General features: G+C 44.8%; 1 pseudogene; it reads right to left on the bottom strand.

Moving 5' to 3' along the window:
* Window positions 1–8,987: 8,987 nt before the first annotated feature.
* Window positions 8,988–11,071, bottom strand: LOC144175567 (uncharacterized; annotated as a pseudogene).
* Between the last annotated feature and the right edge of the window lie 8,850 nt (window positions 11,072–19,921).

The following is a 19,921-nucleotide window of genomic DNA, read 5'->3' as shown; positions in this document are numbered from 1 at the left end:
ATCCGCACGGCCATATTCTTTAACATGTACCAGTTCATATGGTTTTTCAGAGGCCCTTGCGCTCACCGGTATATTCAAGGAGACCATCTTATGATCAGATGAACCTTCAATTGATACAGTGTCATCCGCCACTCCACCAGATATGAAAATCAAGTCCAACACTGACTGCGACTTTGCGGTAACCCTTGTATATTCTTTAACTATTTGATTAAGATTATGCGAAAACATAATCTGCATCAGTTTGTTCGTACTATTTACTTCAACTTGACCCGTTGATAGATTTTCCCAATTAATATGTGGCAAATTAAAGTAACCAGCCATAATTAGCCTTGTATTTTCATTTACATGCAAGTTTAGAAAACAATTCGTCATCCAAAAATTTTGGTGAAGTGGAGGGTGGCCTATATACAGTCAGTATCAATTTTTCGTAGGTAATCCGGCACCATACCATTTCGGGTAGAGTGCAGTACGAAGGCATGGTACTTATAGTTCTTTTCACCATGATAGCTACTTCACCACCTCTAGTATCTCTGTCCCATCTGAACACTTTGTAAGCGGGTGAAAAAATGCTACTGTCACTAATTTCATTATGCAACCACGTCTCCGTTAAGAGCAATACATCTGGGTTTTGGGAAATTAATAACTTTTCCAGATCAGTTGTTTTGTTAGCTATACTGCGTGCGTTCAAAAGTATAATTCTTAGCTATGACTGTGACGAATCGCTTTCCGTGCTAGAATTCTGGCCTGAAGTAGGCGGGCGTTGCTGGTTCTGGCTGGCAGATTTACCCTTTCGCCCCTTTGGACGAGTCTTATCTTGTTCCGTCTGGAACAGGCAACGTTCATTTTTTACTTGATCCCAGACGTAGATGCGCCTCCCGATCTTGAGTTTATTGTGTAGCAGTTTTACTTTGCCACCAGCTTGTCTTTCAGATGCACTGCTTTGCCAATGTTTTTTTTTAAACTTCAACAGTATCTTTCGCGTAGTCTCGACTTATGCTTATCGAACTTCCTTTCAGCTTGCCAGAGTTTTGCAACACACGCTCTCTTTCTCGCGAATCGTAAAAGTGCATGATTACCGGCCTATTACCCCCCGTTTTTTTCTTGCCAAGACGACCCAGGCGGCACAGAAAGTGTGTCCTAAGACCGGCCCGTCTATGGCCGCTTTCTGGCATGTCCGGCCAGCATCCAGGTTCTGGCAGCCACTGATCATGCGTTGAACGGCTAACATTCGGCAACCAGCGCTTCGGTATTTTTCCGTCCGCCCGTGTACGGACGTACAACGGCAGCTAACCGGCTGCCAGATATTCAGTTCCATTACGGCTGCCGATGTTGAGAAAGAGAACGGCCGAAGTACGGCCTTAGGGCATCCTTTTTTTCTTCAGGAAGCGGTAATCGGCCGAAGCACGGCAAGCGGCCGGCCACCGAGTATCGAATTCTTGTGGCAGTTGGTTTTCGGCTGGAGACCGGCCGGAGTGCGGCCATCGTGCATTCGCTTTTCTTACGGTGAACGGCAAACGTCCGGCGGCAGTTCTTCCGGCAACCGGATGACCGGCCGACGTACGGCCGCAGAGCGTAATTCGGTGAGCGGTTTTCAGCAGAATCACGGGAAGCGACCGGACGCCGAATATTTGGCAGCCGGTGTTCAAAAGGATAACGGCCGGCGTAAGGCCCCAGGTTATCCGTCTCGGCAAGCGTCTGGATGCCGAGAACCTGGCAACCAGTGTTTTGAAGGAGACCGGCCGATGTACTATCGGCGTCAAATGAAACGCGAAAAGGAAAATATAAACCTTAACGCATAAATCGTGCGATTTGTTTCCATGCAAGCCAAAATGACGCGTGGCTTAGTTCCAAAGCTAAAATTCCAGTAGAAATTTGTATCGGTCCAATAGAACTAATGTATTGGTCCTATAGGTGAGGCTATTGGTTCTATTTGAGTATCTATAGGACCAATACAAAATCTATTGGTTCGATAGAATGGCATGTATTGGTCCAATAGACCAATTCGTATTGGTTCAGGACAAATAGCTATTGGGACCAATAGCTATTGGGATAGTGGAACCAATAGCTGTTGGTTGTAGCAGCCTATGCGGCGCACGGTATACACCACCGGTGGTCAAAATTAATCTGCAGCCCTGCAAGCAGTGTTTCTGCCCGAAGACATTCGATCAACTTAACCTGCAAGCATTTTGCGTTTATCACGCCTCAAAAATAACGTCCCTGTAGCGCTTAAAAATTTCCTGGTAGAATTAACGAGTTGCACCCGCCGGCGCATGTTGGATGCCCGCAATTCTTGCGACAAGCAAAAACGCCGCGCGTATGATTCTGTGCCTACAGTAGTTATATATTTTTTCGCGAGCGTCAGCTCTCGCCTTCATAACCATTACCTCTAATTTTTCTAATCTCGTTGTGCCGCTATAGTGCCGCGGAGCATAGAGTTTCTGCCGCGGAGCTAGCGGAGCGGCCATATTTGGTTTGGGTGCCGATTCAACGGCCGATTCTTAGGATGATTGTCGTACTTCATATGTCTGCGGAAAGTAAAGCCTACATAATCAAAATTATCACAAATAATTAAGCCCGCATTATAAAATTTTGCCATAAATTTAAGATAAAATACATTAATTAAAACTGCTCAACAATGCTTTTCTGACAATATGAACATGGCGGAGATGGCGGAGGTTTCGTATGCAAGACAAAGCAAAATGGCTTCTTCCATGTCCGGCGCTTCGCTTTGGCACGATCCCCGGCACGGGCGTTCATCTCAGCGGCCAGCCACCGTGTTTGTGAATTTTAGTGCCACACATTTTATTTGTTAGTTTAGAAGTTACGAGGACATCATCTGTGGAGCACTAGAACGTAAAGACACCTTCGACGTCGCTCGTATTCAAGGATTCTTGTCTTCACTCACGGCGAGGTGACGAACGTGCACGCATTACACAGCTCGGATTTTTGCATTTGAAGGTACGTACACATTTTTTTTCACCATGATGCTGTAAAAGCTTTCGCTTTCCTGATAATTTTTTTATTATAAATAGCAAAGCAAGTCAACAAGCGGCGCTCTAATTTTTGGAAAAGCCGCAATCGATGCAACCATGTGTGAACTGAGCTCACTGACTGGCCAGCGTCACTGTTAATTAATGATAGGGACGCTGGCTAGTCAGCGAGCTGAAGCGGTTTGGCCGGTTGAGTAAAAATCAAGACAGACTGCTCCCATCCAGTACAGCTATCCTCGCTGGTGTCGTGTCGCAGCTGCAACTGATTAGTCTGTCTTGAGCAACTGCAACTGATCAGTCTGTCTTGATTTTACCCAGCCGGGTAGGGGGGTGATTTGGCAACGCCTCCGAGGAGTACAAATACATGCAAGACTTTGTGTTCCGATTAACGACTGTGCATATAGCGTTTCGTACAGATGAAACGAAGTTCCGCGGGTAATGTTTCATGCAAATGGAATCGAAACGGAATGTCTAGCTTTCGCAGCGTTCCGTCCACATCGGCGTACTAACGTACCGTAGTTCGTTGTGGTCTAGCGGCGTGCTGCCGAACAGTGGTTTGTTTCGCTTGGACGAAATGCTAGACTCGCATATAAAAATGTGCAATTATTGCGAAAGTTCCTCATTATTGTCATACTGTTTTTGCAGGTCTTGCAGCTCTGACTCGACGAATATATGCACCGAAAATTCGACAGCCTGTGGAACATAGTTGGGCAATAAAACTGCAGTCAACCAGCACTTACAGCTTTGTGGTATGTGAAGGATAGTGGGACTACATTGTGTTTAAAAACTTGCTGACATGGCCAAATGAATGCAATGAACTAAAGGCCTTGGCATGCATTTGGCCATATTTCAATTGGTGCTGCAGTGGGCTCATGATACCAATACACCAATAGGTACCAATACACCTATAGGACTAGGCCAATATACCAATACACCTATAGATTGATACACAATTAGCTATTGGTGTCAATAACCCAATAAGCTATTGGTTTTGTATATTGATGATTTTTGCTAGGAAAGACAAACATGGGAAAAGTGGATTTCAAAATATACCAATAGCGTGCCATTATATGAAGTCTACAAACAGTATTTTTCAATTTTGCACGGTCTGGTTCATATTTTCGTGTTCGTGTTTCATTTGACGCCGATAGTACGTCGGGTTTTTCCTTCAGTGATGAAAAGGCCGCTGTGGCCGAGCGATGCAGACGCATTTTTATCTGCTAGGTGTTTCTACACTTTAATGAACGACCTTCATTTGTAACGCAGCAATGAGTGGTAGCAGGTGAACCGGCAAGGTGCAAGGCCTTATTGGACATCACCAGTTGACCTTTTAGGCCATCCTAATACATTTATCGCCACAAGAATGTGCCATGCCAACGGGTCCACCTCGCCTCGTACTTCCCTCTCCTGTTCTCGCATTTTCCCTCTCGACATCACACTTTTCACTACCACATCGATCTGCCGTTTCTCCCTTCCACATCCCCTTCGCCTCACATTCAACAGTATCGCCTCCTTTTATTCACTCCTCTCCCTCACCCATTTTTCTCTTCCCATTTCTCTCCACCATCGATTTTTTCTCTTGCTCGCCCTCGTATTTCAACTTTACCCAAATTTCCACCCAACCTTCACCTTAACATTCCAGCTCTTCCCACTGCCCTTCCCCTCGTACACCCCTCACAACACTTTTCATCCCACTTTTACTGCTTTCCTTTTCCATTACGCTGCACTCACACTCCCCCTTTTATTTCCCTCGCTATCGTGCGTAATCTAGAGCTCCTGCTATTTCTGCTACCGCACTCCGTGTCCTCTATCACCAATTTCCTCCTGCTGCATTTTCTCATTTCCCTCTCGTCCATTTCATTTTTCCTCCTCCTATCCCACTGAACTCCTCTCTTCCCCTCTCTCCATATTACTATGCTTCTCTCTCGCTGCCCCATCAAGTGGTTCACCTGAGCGTCACACCACCCACAAATGACAGTCACAGGTCACTACATAGTAACCAGTCAGTGACCAGTCGGTCAGTGCAGATTTTTTTAAGTCAGGTTACTGCTTGGTGGCCACCATTTGCTGGCCCACCAATGCCAATGGGCCAGGGTCCCATACTAGAGCATGCCGGTTCACCGTGTGACATTCACGGGCTGATTCAGGTGGCCGGGTCCGTAGGTGACAGACCGAGGGAAATTTTCGCATTTTGGTGGAGCCCGACTTAGCACGGTTTCAACGGTGCCTGCATTTGTCACCAACATGGCTATCCTAGTATAGATAAGACTGTGAAAGCCAAGTGTGACTAAAGTGACTTTTAAAAAGAAAACTAAAACTTTCAACTTTTTACGCCTAACTTCTGCTGATTCTCAAATGTCAAAAATTCATGAAATTTACATGCACAATGTTTTTGTATTTTACCTATATATTTTGCACCCATCACTAACTGCACCAATTGACTAAAAACCTCTTCAAGTGCGCATATCCAACCTTATTATGAATTCCTTTCTACTTGCACATTTCATAACCTGATCGATTCGCCTAAGGTAGTTGGAATTTAATGTTTAATGTTAATGGGGTGGTGAAGATGCAACACAAGTGCACAATCCTTGTCCCTTAGCTGCACCCGAACCATCAAAACTTTGACGGTAACTTTGTTTAGAGGCACTTTTTTCATCATTTACATCTCTCTATGGCTTGTTTCATCCTCAAGTGACATCACTGCTATGTCATAAATTGGCACTTCAGTGTCAGTCAACTCTAAAGGGCAGCTCCAGAAATTTTATCGTGTTCGCAATACTGAGTAAAAATTGCATATGTTCACCAAGCTGTTGCTTAACGCAATGAATGGTGCGGACATAAACTTTTTACACTCCTTCGTATAAATCTCAAAATTTAGCTCCATCCAACCGCACCACACAGCCAGTGAAGCAGTTCCTGCTGGTCTAAGTCCTTTTTCCACTATGTCATACTGTTAATGTCACAACACACATTGCCTGCGGCCACATCTAGTTTGTTTAGTGACATTTTATTATTTCGTCCCAGATCAAGCTGACACGGGCTGCTTGCTGTGTGGTGGGTGGTAGTTGGTTTGCAACTACGCTGCTTGAGCTTTGTCAAGATCACCAGTCTGCTGCTGTCTCTTTCTGATGTGCGCCAAACTTCGGATAATTCTGGCAAAAGCTGTCCAGCACGAAAGCTGGCTTCCAAGAAACCGGAGCTAGGCTTGTTCGAAATGGTACTCTAATGAGGATGTGTACCACAGGAGCTCAGAAAGAAAGCCGACACACAACAAATGTACCCGACTGCCTTGCAAACCAGTAAATGGCAATTGAAAAAGTCAGCTTGAACACATTTAGCATTTTCATAATGTATGTAGCATATTTGACGGAAACAAAATTCAAAATTACGTAGGTTTTCATCCAGTCAAGCAGCGTGCAACTGCTGACAAGAGTACCACATGCAGCAGTCTTGGCATAAGCTGTAAACTTGCTAATTTCCTATTTCAAAAGCACGAAACATACTGTAGAATTTAAGACAATTATCTAAGTACTGCAGCTACCAACCACATGTACAGTGCTTGTCTTGTGTCATTCCCGTTCAAGTCATTACTATTATTATTGTATTAGCAGTTGATGAGCAACATTGCACAATTTTCACAGAGTGCTGTTTTTATTTCTGCATTGCTCTGTCAGCAGACTGAGCATAGGGGAGCACAGAACAACAGGGTGCAGATAGTGCATGGAGCGAGCTGCCTTCACAATGCTGGCCCCATAGCAACAGCGCCGACATGTAAAAGCGCGGCATGCATGCTGCTTGTGCCTTGACGGTTCTTGCGGCACCCACAATCGCTTGTGAGCATTATGGAATCGAGCCTGGAGCGAGTGCAGGGTGGCAAAGGTGGAAGAAGTGGGAAGTTTGACTAAATGCTGATACTGATGGGTAACAGGAGGAGGGACAAGCAGCCAAAACCACAGTTAAAATAAGCAAACCTGACCTCTCAGATACGTAGCGTGCTGTTTGGTGTACGAAAGCTGAAACAAAATGTGTGCATTGGGCTAACATCAAGAGGGAAAAGATGGTCACACTGTCCTAGACAATCAATGAATGTTGAATTTATTTGCACTAATTCATCACTTCAAAAACGTGTACACAAGCACAATACAAAAAACATGCCCAATGTGACTTTTTGTCTAGTCCATCACAAACCATCCACACTACGAGCAGGTGGCTTGCCGTTACACTATCCCTTAAAGAGCCCATGCAGACCAAATATAAATTTTGTTTAATCATAAGGCTGTATTGACCAATATGACATTAATGCAAACTCTTAACAAATCATCAAGACATTAAAGAATACAGGTGAAGTAGTGGCAACTTACCACGCCCTTGTTGGGACTTATTACACTGCGAAGATTTCTTTTGACAATTGGCAGCCATAGACCAAAGCCACTGACAAAAAACATGACTAGGCAACTGCAGCAGTGCAATCGCCTTCATTTTTATCTTATCACTTAAATGCAAATGTGCAATTATTATTAATTGTGTGTTCAGTATCATGTGTTAACGCTAAACACTGCTGGTGCCATGCAGCGCAAGACTTGGGAGGTTTTTTAGTATTACTGCCCGCCTTATTCGGTAAAGGACACATCCTTTGGAGATGGAATCAACTTGAGTGTGGTGTCAAAGATGACTTCTTTGAAATTAAAGTTTTACTCGCTCTTCATGGCCCTTTAAAAATCTTCCAAGGCAGAAGTACTCTGGCACCATATCTCTCCAACAAAACTGACTGACACAATCCCCATGTGCACCATCAAGCAGTCATACAATTAAAACAAACATGTTTAGTGCAGTCTGTTTACCTCAAAAAACAAACTGACTTTTCACACTCATAGTGTAGGCAAGGCATTCACTTGCCCAATGAGAGGTGCTTCTCATAGCTATGAGTTATGTGTGAAAGGAGATAGATGAGAAAAAAGAAAGTCGCAAAAATTCTTGTCACCGTCTAAAAGCCCAAAAAACTCTAAACTTGCCCTCATGTAGCGGTGCATGTAGTTTACCTGTAAGCAAACAATGCTTGCTGGCTTTGTTCATCAGCAGTGAGCAGACCCCGAATTGAGGGCTGTTGATGGCACAGTCTACTGCACCCCTTCAAAGCTGGGATTGGCAATGCATGACTAACGTTGACCGCTATGCGGTTTCAGCTCGTGCGTTTCGTTTCGTTCTCTTTCAAAACAATTTTTTTTCATCTTTTAATCTAAACATTTCCAAGTTCTCACTGTTGCAAATCAAGCAAAAACTCAATGTTATCAAATGCTCGCTCAAGCTGCTGTTCATGGTACCACATGATGCACAGCAATGTACTGGTCTGGACCTTTAAACCTTGTTTCATCAAGCCAAAAATCACACAAGTCCACTCCCTGAAACACTCCAACCTCAACAGACATCTAGTGTCCTGAAAACAACATTTTTGAGAACCGTACACTGAATGGATTGAATGCCTCAGTTTTTGTAATTGAGGCTTTGCTTTTGTTGGTGCCATTGGTATACAGCCAAACTGCCTGTCACAACAGCTTACTAAAAAAGACTACCGTGCACATATTGCAACTAAAACCCAAGTACAAAAGCAATTAACGTCGTTTCACTTGCCCAAAGCTGGGCTCAAGGTCGCAGATTGGAATCCCTGCTGTTGCACCTTTTATTATTATTATCTAGGCTCCACTTCTGTTCAATATTTCAACTTAATTAAAGATCACCTGCCACAGTGGCTCAGTGGCTATGGCGTTGTGCTGCTGAGCCCAAAAAAGTGGGTTCTATTCTTGGCTGCAGTGGCCACTTCTCTGACGGAGGCAAAAAGCGAAAATGCCCGTAGGTTCGAGCTTTCGGTGCATGTTAAAGACCCCAGGTGGTCAAAACTAATTTGGAGCCCTCCACTATGGTGCGCCTCATCACCTGTGAAGCATCTGCTCATTAAACCTCCTCATCAATCAGCTTAATTAAAGATCTAAAAGTGGTTCAAATTACTATGCCTCGCAGCCCAGGTGACCTTTGCAACCTAAAACACAAAAATGAATTTGTCACTTCAGTTGACGAGTTTCTTGAATGAAGGATTGGGAAGCAGGCGTAGGCATTACCACTTGGGAAGAGACAGCACTTGGCCTTGATCTCGTGAAGTTCGCAGACAAAATTGTTGAGGGACAGTCGGCTCACCATTGCCACATCAAGCAAACTTGACCTGCATGGATAAGTGTATAGGTCTTCCACAGAGCGAAAACGCTTCCCCACAATGCGCACTTTCCCGTCACAGTCAGTATGTTCTCAACAATCGCAAACTTGCCAGTGTGGAGAAGGATGCAATTGTCCGGTTCACTTGTCTTCAAGGTGCACCCATTGTACACTACTTCTCCAAACTGCCTTGCATTATTGACCCCTGCTGGAATGGGGCCTCGAATGTGTTCATGGGAAAGTGACCGTACATCCTCTGCTTCGCTGGTTACAGAATTCTTCTCCATTATTCGCTTGTAAACTTGAGCCAATGGCCTGTTCCCAGAGCGGACAGCCCTCTTCAAGCTTCCCAGATAGTTTTCAAATGGGAAGCCTGAGAAGCAGTCCAAAGGACCAAACGTTCGAGCATCTTGTGCGAGATGAATAAGTCCGTGCACATTGTACACCAAAACAGTCTCACCATAAAGTTTCTCTGATCGCGCCTTTTCCACGAAGAACTTAAGCAGTTCTTGAGCATACGAAACCAGGTTGTTAGGGGAGGCTTTTGCGCACAAGATTCGGATCGCGACATGGAGGACTAGGAAGTGTTCATAAGATTCCTCAGTTAGCATTCCCTTTAGCACGCAGGGGCAGACGTAAAGCAAAAACAGCCTGGCTTCCGTTGCCTTCCACCTCTCCCCATCTTTCATTGGCCGAAGCTTTCTGCTGAAATCGCAAGGCGTATACGGGTGCAGCAAAGAGATCCTTTCGTTGATAACAGCCAGCTGGGCATCTGATCGGCGGACAGTGTATGGCCCCTCAGCCCAGTACTTCACAAACTTTCGAACAACACCAAGCAGCACCAGGTGCATGTAATCTATCGGAAACTGCGTGACCATTTTCAAACCAAGCTGCTGCATTGGAGAAACTCCAGTGTGATGCTCCTCTTGCAGTTGTGCATTGAATGATGCATCAGTCCGGAGAGGTGCGTTCGAATCGGGAAAAGTCATTCTGCCCAGCCACTTTCCTGTCTGAGTGCACTTGTCACACCCGTAGTATGAAGTGTGACCCTTGGCACACTGCACAAATACCCTTGCAGGGTAATCACACACCACAGCCCGTATAATCACTTGGCACCGCTTTCCAGAGCACACAACACCCTCTCGTTGAACTTCACACATTTCTTTCATGAACTCATCGAGGTAGTCATCCAGGCTGGCAGGCTTCTTTACACCACAGAAAATTCCAATGGGGAAAGGTCCACTATCTTTGGTTTCTTCGACCATTGCCAGTATTGGCCACAGATAGCGGCTAGAGTTCTTGAACAGTGGCAGGCCATCGATGTTCAAAGTTAAATGAAGCTGTTGCACGTCAGCCACACGCAAACCCGAAGACAGGCATTTGGCAAGTCCTGCCTTCAGTCCAAAGTGGACATATTCTCCATTCGAAAGGCGGCGAATAGGAGATTCCCTTGGTGTCGCTAACAGCGTTCTGGCATCACAGGGGAGGTCCGGTTCCAGCTCTTTAAGAATCCGCAGCAAGTCGTTTAGGGCGGCATGAGAAATGTTGTGGGAGCCAGCCCAATCATGTAGCTTGTCTAATAGACTGGTCTCGGAAGCGACAGACGAACTAGCTTGCTCTTCAAAAGTGCCATCGTCCTCAGAAGTGTCCCCACGTCCTTCGTCAGAGCAATCACCTTCAGACAAAACCCACGATGATGGAGTGCAAACTTCCTCCCGGCGGCTGTGGCTCCCAGGATCATCGTAGTCAGAGCTAAGGGTAGGCTTGTATCTGAAGTAGGGGACTTGAGCATCTCTTAGCTGACTTGCGGCGCGAGCTTTGACCCACCAAAGTTCCCGCCGCCTTGCGTTGCGATCAGCAGCGGCTCGCAACATCGCAGCTGGCAGAGAAACTCGCGGATGTTGACGGTTATGCCACAGATAAAGAAGTGATGCCAGCCGGAGCGACGATTTGTTTTCCGACTCTACCTGTTGCCGCAACCACGCGATAACGAAGCACACAGCCAAGAAAACTGAGTGGAAAATGCTTACCGTTGACTGAAATTTGCGCGCGCTATTACCACAATGCCTAAAAAAAAAGGCGCCAAAGAAATACATCCTGATTGGTTACCCTTCGTGACGTTGAAATGCAAAAAATGCAAACACAAACAATAACACGCTTTCGTGACGGAGAGAGAGGGATAGCGGGCGTCGTCTATTTAGAACAGCGGTGATGCGACTCGTTCGAGCTTCCAACAAATATTTGCTCTGAGAGAGTAAAAACATATTACGCCAGCGCCCCAAGAACTGGTACAAATAAATGTACAGCCCATATATGCTACTAAATTACCCAGATATATGAATGTAGCAGAGGATGAGCCGAAAATAACGACATCAAGCCGACTCTTTTCAACATATTATTGCAGCAACAATACTCACGCTTACATTCACAGCGTAGCACTCGCACTACTACACACTGGTTGTTTCTCTTCATCAACGCAGAAGGTTCTGTCTCCGTAGAACCGATAGGCACAAAACAGCTGGCAAATCGATCTATCACTCGCCATTCATTTTCATATCCACGAAAATTGCTTGCTTCTACGACGAAACACGTTTTTACGCAGTGTAGATTTCCACACTGTCCTTTGAGTTCACCACATAGGCACGCTGACTACAAACTGCGGTGCAGGGCAACTACTTATGAAACACTGCGCTACATAGACATTACACAAGTTGTAGACATACGAAAACGCAACTAAGCGCAAGTTGCGCTTTCGTGTCTGTGCATCTTGTGTTGCGCCGTCCTTCGTCTTCGTCAATGTCAATTTAGCGCAGTGTTTTATAAGTAGTAATGTACAAACTAGCCCGGAAGCAAGCTCTCATTGCAGGGCAACGTCAGTTTGAAAGAAGGGGCCGGCCGCCATTGCAACATGCCGGATGTAAACAAACTGATGCTGTCGGCGCTTTTGCTACTTGCTACTTTCGGTTTCGGTCGCAAAGTGACGTCAACTATTCGCATTTCCCCATGACAATAAGTTCTTTTTAAGCCTTTCACTGATTATTTTGTTTCTTAGTATTGTGCTGTGTTGAAACATTTTCGCAATGGTTTTTGTTTGCTGGCAGTTGCGGATACCACGGCCGCGGTTGTTCCGCGGCTGTCCGCGGCCTTTGAATGAAAGGTACACTGTGCCTGACTTCAGATCGAATCCCGGAAGCCGTGCAACAGCACTGGCACTGCACAGCGTTAAAAATATGCGAAAAGAAATTTGTCAGCATGTCCTACAATAACGTCAAGCCAGATACGCAATCATGTAATGAGTGCGAAAGCATATGTATGTGTCGGAAGTAACGTTGTTAGGTGATTAAAGTCGTGCTTGCGGCTGATGTACGTCATCGCGCGAAGCGCGAGATTTAATTAGGACTGTACGTTCTACTGAAAGTGTTTGTTTACCCCGAAGCTTTCTTTAGTCATGGGTGCTGTACACCATTTATTTCCTTTTGCTAACAGTACTCAATTCTAGCCAAGCTGGAAATACTCAACAAACCTGGCCTTATAAGCGCTTCCTACAGGGAACTTCTAATTAGTCGGACGCTAACATCAATGCGCTAGAGGACCTCGCTCGCGACAGGCTCGATCCTATTGAGTGCAGATACTATAGTTCCCTCACCCCAGCTTACATTATCCAAGCTCTGAAAGAACACCTGCAACGGGCAAGGAAATAAACCCCATCGGCCCCATGCACAGTTTAATGGGTCTCCCATTAAACTGCTATCCAGCTGTCGACCTGAGGAACGGCTCCTGCTTCTGAACAGTTTGCTCCTGGATTGAGGAACCACGCTCACATTATATGTGTATTAAAGTTCTCTCTCTCTCTCTCTCTCTCTCTCTCTCTCTCCCTCTCTCTCTCATATATATATATATGTATATATATATATATATATATATATATATATATATATATATATATATATATATATATATATATATATATATATATATATATATATATATATATATATATATATATATATATATATATATATATATATAGAATCTATCTATCTATCTCTGTTCTTGTCACAGCTATCAATGGAAGGCGGGCTGAACAGCAAAAACACCCCCCACAGTTAAGACAGCCAAACAACCATGAAGCAGTGGTTTTTCTATTGGCGGCTCCGTGGGCCTTGTCACGTGCATAGGACGCACATGGGCTTATTGTACGTTTGCCCTGCAGTTGGGTTCTGGACAGCCGATCGAGTTTGCAGAAATGATCGCAATTCACGGTGTTAGGCGATGGCTTCAGACACTAAAAGTGGGGAAAGAATCCATGGCGAGGTTTAAACGCGCCGACGATGACATTGCCACCACCAAGCTGTTACGGCCACTATAGGCTACTTTTGCCCCAGGTGTGTGCCAGTTCCATATGCAGGATTAGGAAACAATAAATGTAAGCAAAAGTGACTGCAGTTAGCGGCCGTTTTTACTTTAACGTACCTAACGCGTTCGCCGTTTTCCCACTGCTGGCTCCCATTTAATATTTTGTGTGTCTGTATTAACATTCACATGTCTACGCGAGTCTTGGACGGTGCTTGTAAAGAAATAAACTAAACAATATCTTGCAACCGAGTTCCATTTTTGGTAACTCGATCAGCTATCGCTCGTGCCGGGCGGTAAGACTGTAGTCCTTTCCTTTAGCGCAATTTTTATAATACATAGAATGATGTGGCTCTTATAATATTTGCTCATTCGATAAGTTGTTTTGAGGTTACCAGAATTTTAATTGACATCGCGCTGAGAACACATTGTGGGTTGATTCCCCTAAGCAAGTGTAATAAAGGGCGGTGGATACCCTTGCATGTGCCCCGTGATGTAGGCAATGAGAGCGGTTAAAACGTGAAGACAGATGAAAAGTGATAGCTTCTATATCGCAGAAAGTGAAAAAAATGATTAGTTGCTTCTGGGTTAGAGCCTTGGCAGTGTGAAGCGACATTTTGGTCTACGTATGCGGACTACCTACACACGAGTTCTGCAATCATGCCTTACATTGAGACCTGGTATTTTCGTGTTTCAACAACGTGAGCGTTCAAAAATGGTATGTTTAAAATCCGGCGATGAAAATTGTACCGTTCTTAACCTCAGGGTGTAGAAAACACCGAAACCCAGTAGCCCTCGTGAGAACGAATCAATCAAAAAGAGCTCGAATTTATTAGAGCTCGAACTTATGCAGATACATTTCGGCTTCTTCTATCTCTATTCCAATCTTCCCCTTATCAATTACTTGAGTCATCTGCAATCCACTTGTGAGCAGGCCCGCCAGTACGCAATTTTGTGTGATATGAGTAACAGGCATTTTCAAGCTTAGGTATCCCGCAAAAGAATAGATCCTCGAAAAAAACCGTAACTATCGCGCAGAACCTGGCAAGCAAACAAATAAAGGAACGTATTGTCAAGACCCAGGGTGCACTGACAACACCCTTTAGTTTATTTGGCTGCACCACGGACAGCAGTACTTACTTATTTTAGGTGCTATATGCAATTGTCGATCGAAGCGCCCTTTCACTGGCAGTAGCCGGACAGATATGCTTTACGCTACCACCGATTAAAGCGCCCTCTCACTTGTGGTGAACCAGCGGAGCCCGGCTGATAAGGAGGAGTCGAACTGAATAACTGTACATGTTATGACTCACGATCCCTGCGCGGGCTGTCGTTGGCGGGAGTGTCCATTTTGGCAGCGGCCACCTCCATTGTGCAACTGTGAAGAGAAGGTGTTGCGGCCTCGACATCCTAGGCAACGTTGCAGTTCCAGATGGCCAAGCCGTGAGTATTTGCAGTTTTTTTCGCACCGTCTGCCTTGCTACGCTAATTACGAAACCATGGGCCTAATAGTGTTTGACGGCGCCCTAATTTTCCCTTACGTGTTATTGGCGTGACAAGTGGGTCATTTTATCTTTACGTGGTATTAGTGTGAGAAATACGTGTTTTCCTTCGTTAAGGAGTCCTAGCGTGCGAGGGCAAAGAGGAAACAAAGAACGCAGCTGTCCCTAACAAGCTGCTGCGCTCTGTGCGTGTTTACTTTCTGTACTCGCATGCTAGAGTCCGGCGGCGTTCCTCAGGGGATTAACAACGATTCCCTCGTTGTGCCGGCGAGCGCGCGGACAACTGCGGGGCGTCGAGGCGAGGACAGTGGGATGATGTCCGCGCCAGGACTGCGCTAGGCGTTCGGCTGTGGCCTTGTGTATGTGCCGCCCGCCTGGCGAAATGGTTTGACCACTCCGCGCGGTCAGTGACTCTATGTCTATGAGTGCATGAGAATGAGTGCTGGGTGACGTGACCGCGGGTGGGGACATGTGTGGAATTGAATTGGTTCATGTGGCCAATCAATGGCTCATATCAATTATTTTGAAAGGGGTCTTCGCTCCCTATTTTTATTGTTACAGTTCTTTTAGGCACATATGTATATATATTTGCTGTGTTGCTGCCATTTCTTTATGAATCTGCCTCACTTCTACGCCTGTACCATCGACCATCACCTGCTGTGGAATTTCGGTACTTGCTCCCCCCTTATGTAATAACCCCGCAAGGGGCCCATAAAAGTATAATAAATGATGATGATGATGGTGATGAACGAAGGAAAACACGCATTTCTCACATCCGCACCACGTAAGGTTAAAATGATAATTAGGTCTCATGCATGCATTACGGTTTTCAGTGGGTCTATAACTGAGCAGAATATAGTTTTTCTGCAGTTCTATTGTTAGGCTTTTTCAAAAAGGCCGTGAAGACAAAATACAACGTACATTGTTCATTCATAAGAACCATAGCTCTTTCTAATTCTTTCAGCGCCATTCCAGCCTCGAAAGATGCTTTGCAACAAAAAGAAAAACGCAGCAAATGGTTAATTGATAATGAGGCTTAAGGCGCCGATGCAGCGCAGGCGATGATGCGCGCCGTATTAAAGGGCTTCGGATTAGTTGTGACCACCTGGGGACCTTTAAACGGCACGGAAATATCGAACACACGGGTGTTTTCGCTTTTCGCCTTACCAGAAAAGCAGCCCGCAGCAGGGAATCGAACCCGGGTCCTTGGCCTCAGCAGCACAGCAACGCAGCACCTTAGCCACTGATCCACCATTAAGGGGAGGCGGGCGGGGAGGCAAGAAATGTCAGTAAACTCCAATTTAATGCAACAGTGTTTAAAGGGCAGGTGTGATGCAATGGAGGCCAGCTGTACAAACAGTTATCACCGTGTTAATTGCACGTTAGCATGAAAGTGACCGGATCAAACAGAACCAGACACTCCACTACAAGTGCCCCATTATGTATCTTAGCTGCTTTGGTAGGCTATCTTTGATTACACACGCAATGCTATGATATTATAGCGGCGTGGTGAGAAAGTAATTGGGCAGTTCCGACTGTTTCTTCTGCTTTCTTTAATATGTACATCATTTGTTTGAATTTTGTGATGAAACTGGTATCGCTGTTATCAGAATAAAACAGTCTTTTCAATGAAACCAACTTGTATTTTGCCTTCACAGCCCCTAGGAGCCTTTGTTTTTCGGTATTTGAAGAAAACCGAGACATGTCTTTTTTATGTTGATGTTTTTCTGTACGCATTAAAGCTAATCATTTTTTCTATTCATTATTTTTCTAGATCAGCACTCTTTTGCTGGGACATATAAAAAATACCATGCTGACATTACCTATCACCCTGATGTTGGTCGCTTTTCAGGTCATCAAAAAGCTCTGATATAGTGTGTGGATCGTTTTCAGTATTTTAAGGAATTGTTAATTCATTTCAGGATGCGAGATTTGGTGTGTGTTGTTACCATTCGACTGCAGTACCTTTCAAGATTTAGACAAGACTCATGCATCTTTCCAGGCATAAAGCCACAAAGTTGGGAAAAACTGCAGCCACTGTGAACATCCCGTCACTGCTTATGCAATTCAAATTTTTTTATTGTGAAGTACAAAGGTTACAAAACAATGGAGTTCACTTTTAGGTTATTCACCTGCACGTGCATGAAAAAAAATTGAAAAAAAAACACGCATACAAGTACATTTGTTCTCATGGGGTAACCCTCTGATGGTTTTGAAATGCAGGTCACAGTAAAAAGCCTAACCCAAATACGTTTTATTCCACAGATTCCATGTAGTCGAATTTTTGAAGGACAAGAGCACGTATGCTGTGCCAGAGTGGTGGTTACAAAGGAATGAAACCGGGATCACTGCTTTTTGGCCACCTTTTTCGTCCAAGCAACAAGTCATCCAAGCCATGCGAAGACGTGAGCCAATTACAAGGCACTGGGTTCAGCACGATGTGAAAATATTGCACTCGTACAGTAAGTTACATTTTTCTTTTTTTACGTAATATTTAAAATGATATCACAGCACAACCAAGGAGGGAAAATTTTATACACGTGAATAACCCTAATGTAGATGCAGGTGGCTTGCATTATACTTGCTCTGAGGGAAATAATACCCCCAAATTCTGGGGTTTTATGCACCGAGGTTGCCCATGGGCAATGAGGAATGTTGCATGCAGAGTACTATAAATTTAGACCAACTGAAAAGATTCAACCTGCCCTGAAATCTCATTGCGTGTGCATTTTTGTTTTTGCTTTTTGAAAGAAATGCGCTGAGACAAGGGACAAACTGAAGCTCTTTTTCCCAGCAGGATGCTTTAAGTTGTGAGCTTCCACGGGGGGTAAACATCATATATGTAAACTGTGTTTCCCCCCATTGTCCCAGAATGCATAAGAAAGTTGCCCCTTGGGTAAATGGTGGTCATTGGCATAAAGTAAATTTCAGTCTTTCAACCATTAGAGCACAAGCATCCTGCTCAGATACTAATATGTGCTACACTTGGAAAACGGCCACTCAAGTTTCCCGCTGCCACGAGGGATGTCATACGTTCTTTTCTTACTTCGACTCGGTTGCATAATAGCTTTTCTACTGACTCTAAAATCAACAAGCTTAAAGGCAACACTTTTTTTCTTGTTGGCCTCCCAAGAAGCTCTTAAAAATTTTCTGAAAAAATGTATATCTTTTAAGAGCTATGCCTTTGTATTATCAGAATGACTTCAGACAGCCTTAAAAAAGCAATGTAGGGGTTTATTGTAGCCACATACGACATTTAAGCTTCTTAATGAGCCATGGCAAGTAAATTTAGAACACGTCACTGTACATGATGGCATGCTTGCGCTGAAAGGTGGCTCACAAGGACCTTAGCTTAAGTACGGGTTAATTGGCGTATTCATACCTGTAAGGAAGGGCGTCAGACAAGGAGACACATCTCCTCCATGTTATTCACAGCATGTTTACAAGAAGTATTCAGAACGTTAGATTGGGAACAGCTGGGTGTGAGGGTTAATGGAGAATACCTCAGTAACCTCAGATTTGCTGATGACGTTGCCTTGCTAAGTAAATCGGGGGACGAATTGCAAGCCATGCATTCCGCACTGGACGAACAGAGTAGAACCGTGGGCCTGAGAGTTAATATGCAGAAAACTAAAGTAATGATCAATAACCTCGGGACAGCACAGCGGTTTGAGATAGGTGGCGAGGCAGTGGAAGTGGTAAGCGAATATATCTACTTAGTCCAAGTTGTGAACCGGGATCCCAACCATGAGGCAGATATAATTAGAAGGATCAGAATGGGGTGGGTTGCATATGGCAGGCATTCTCAGATAATGAATAGCAGCCTACCCTTGTCGCTGACGAAGAAAGTGTATGACAGCTGCATCTTACCGGTACTCGCCTACGGGGCAGAAACTTGGAGGCTCACTAAGAGGGTTCAACTTAAATTGAGAACGACTCAGCGGGCAATGGAGCATAAAATGATAGGTGTAACATTAAGGGACTAGAAGAGAGCGGACTGGGTCAGGGAACAAACGCGTGTTAAGGACATATTAGTAGAGATTAAGAATAAGAAATGGACGTGGGCAGGGCATGTAATGCGAAGGCAAGATAACCACTGGTCATTAAGGGTAACAGAGTGGATCCCTAGAGAAGGCAAGTGTTGCAGGGGGCAGCAGAAAGTTTGATGGGAATGAGATTAAGAAGTTTGCGGGGATAAATTCGTCACAGTTGGCACAGGACCGGGATAATTGGAGATTAATGGGAGAGGCCTTTGCCTTGCAGTGGGTGTAGATAGGCTGGTGGTGATGATCATGATGATATAAGTATGGATCTTATGGTCCTACTATCTACCATCACCTCTGTCTGCTGCTGCACGACAGAGCTACCTATATTATGCGGGTTGATTTCTGTTATGTGTTCTCTATAATTGTCTTGTTGGTGTGCTTAATTCTTGTTTCATGTTTTGTAGTGTGTCAACACCCTGTGGCGACTGTTAGAAATTCATAGCAGTTCACTGCTGCATCCAGCATGCAAGTGACGAGAGTTTGTTCTCAAAGCAAAGGGCAGTACAGTGGCCTAGTGCCATTTTAGTGTGCCTAATAAAAGTGCTTGATGGTGGAGCAACTGGATGTTGCAGTTGCCATGGAGCCACCCACAGAAGAAATAGGTAGCGTCACGGATGTTATGAAGTACACGCAAGGTTGCAGAATAAGGTAGCAGTCACATCTGAGGATATCTGCTGCAGAGTACCTGGGTTCATGGGCTGAGTACTATGAAAAGAACCTACAGCTTACTGAGCACTGCCAAGTACCGAGTATAACTTACCAAGTACTATGAAAAGAACTTACATTCGGGGAAAGTGTGGCAGCTCTGATGGGTGACGTCAGT

The sequence above is a fragment of the Haemaphysalis longicornis genome, unplaced genomic scaffold (assembly GCF_048455015.1).
Source record: "Haemaphysalis longicornis isolate Haplotype H1 unplaced genomic scaffold, Haemaphysalis longicornis Haplotype H1 scaffold_3, whole genome shotgun sequence".
Lineage (NCBI taxonomy): Eukaryota > Metazoa > Arthropoda > Arachnida > Ixodida > Ixodidae > Haemaphysalis > Haemaphysalis longicornis.
Note: the sequence above shows the minus strand (reverse complement) of the source record. Positions and strands in the feature narration are given on the sequence as shown.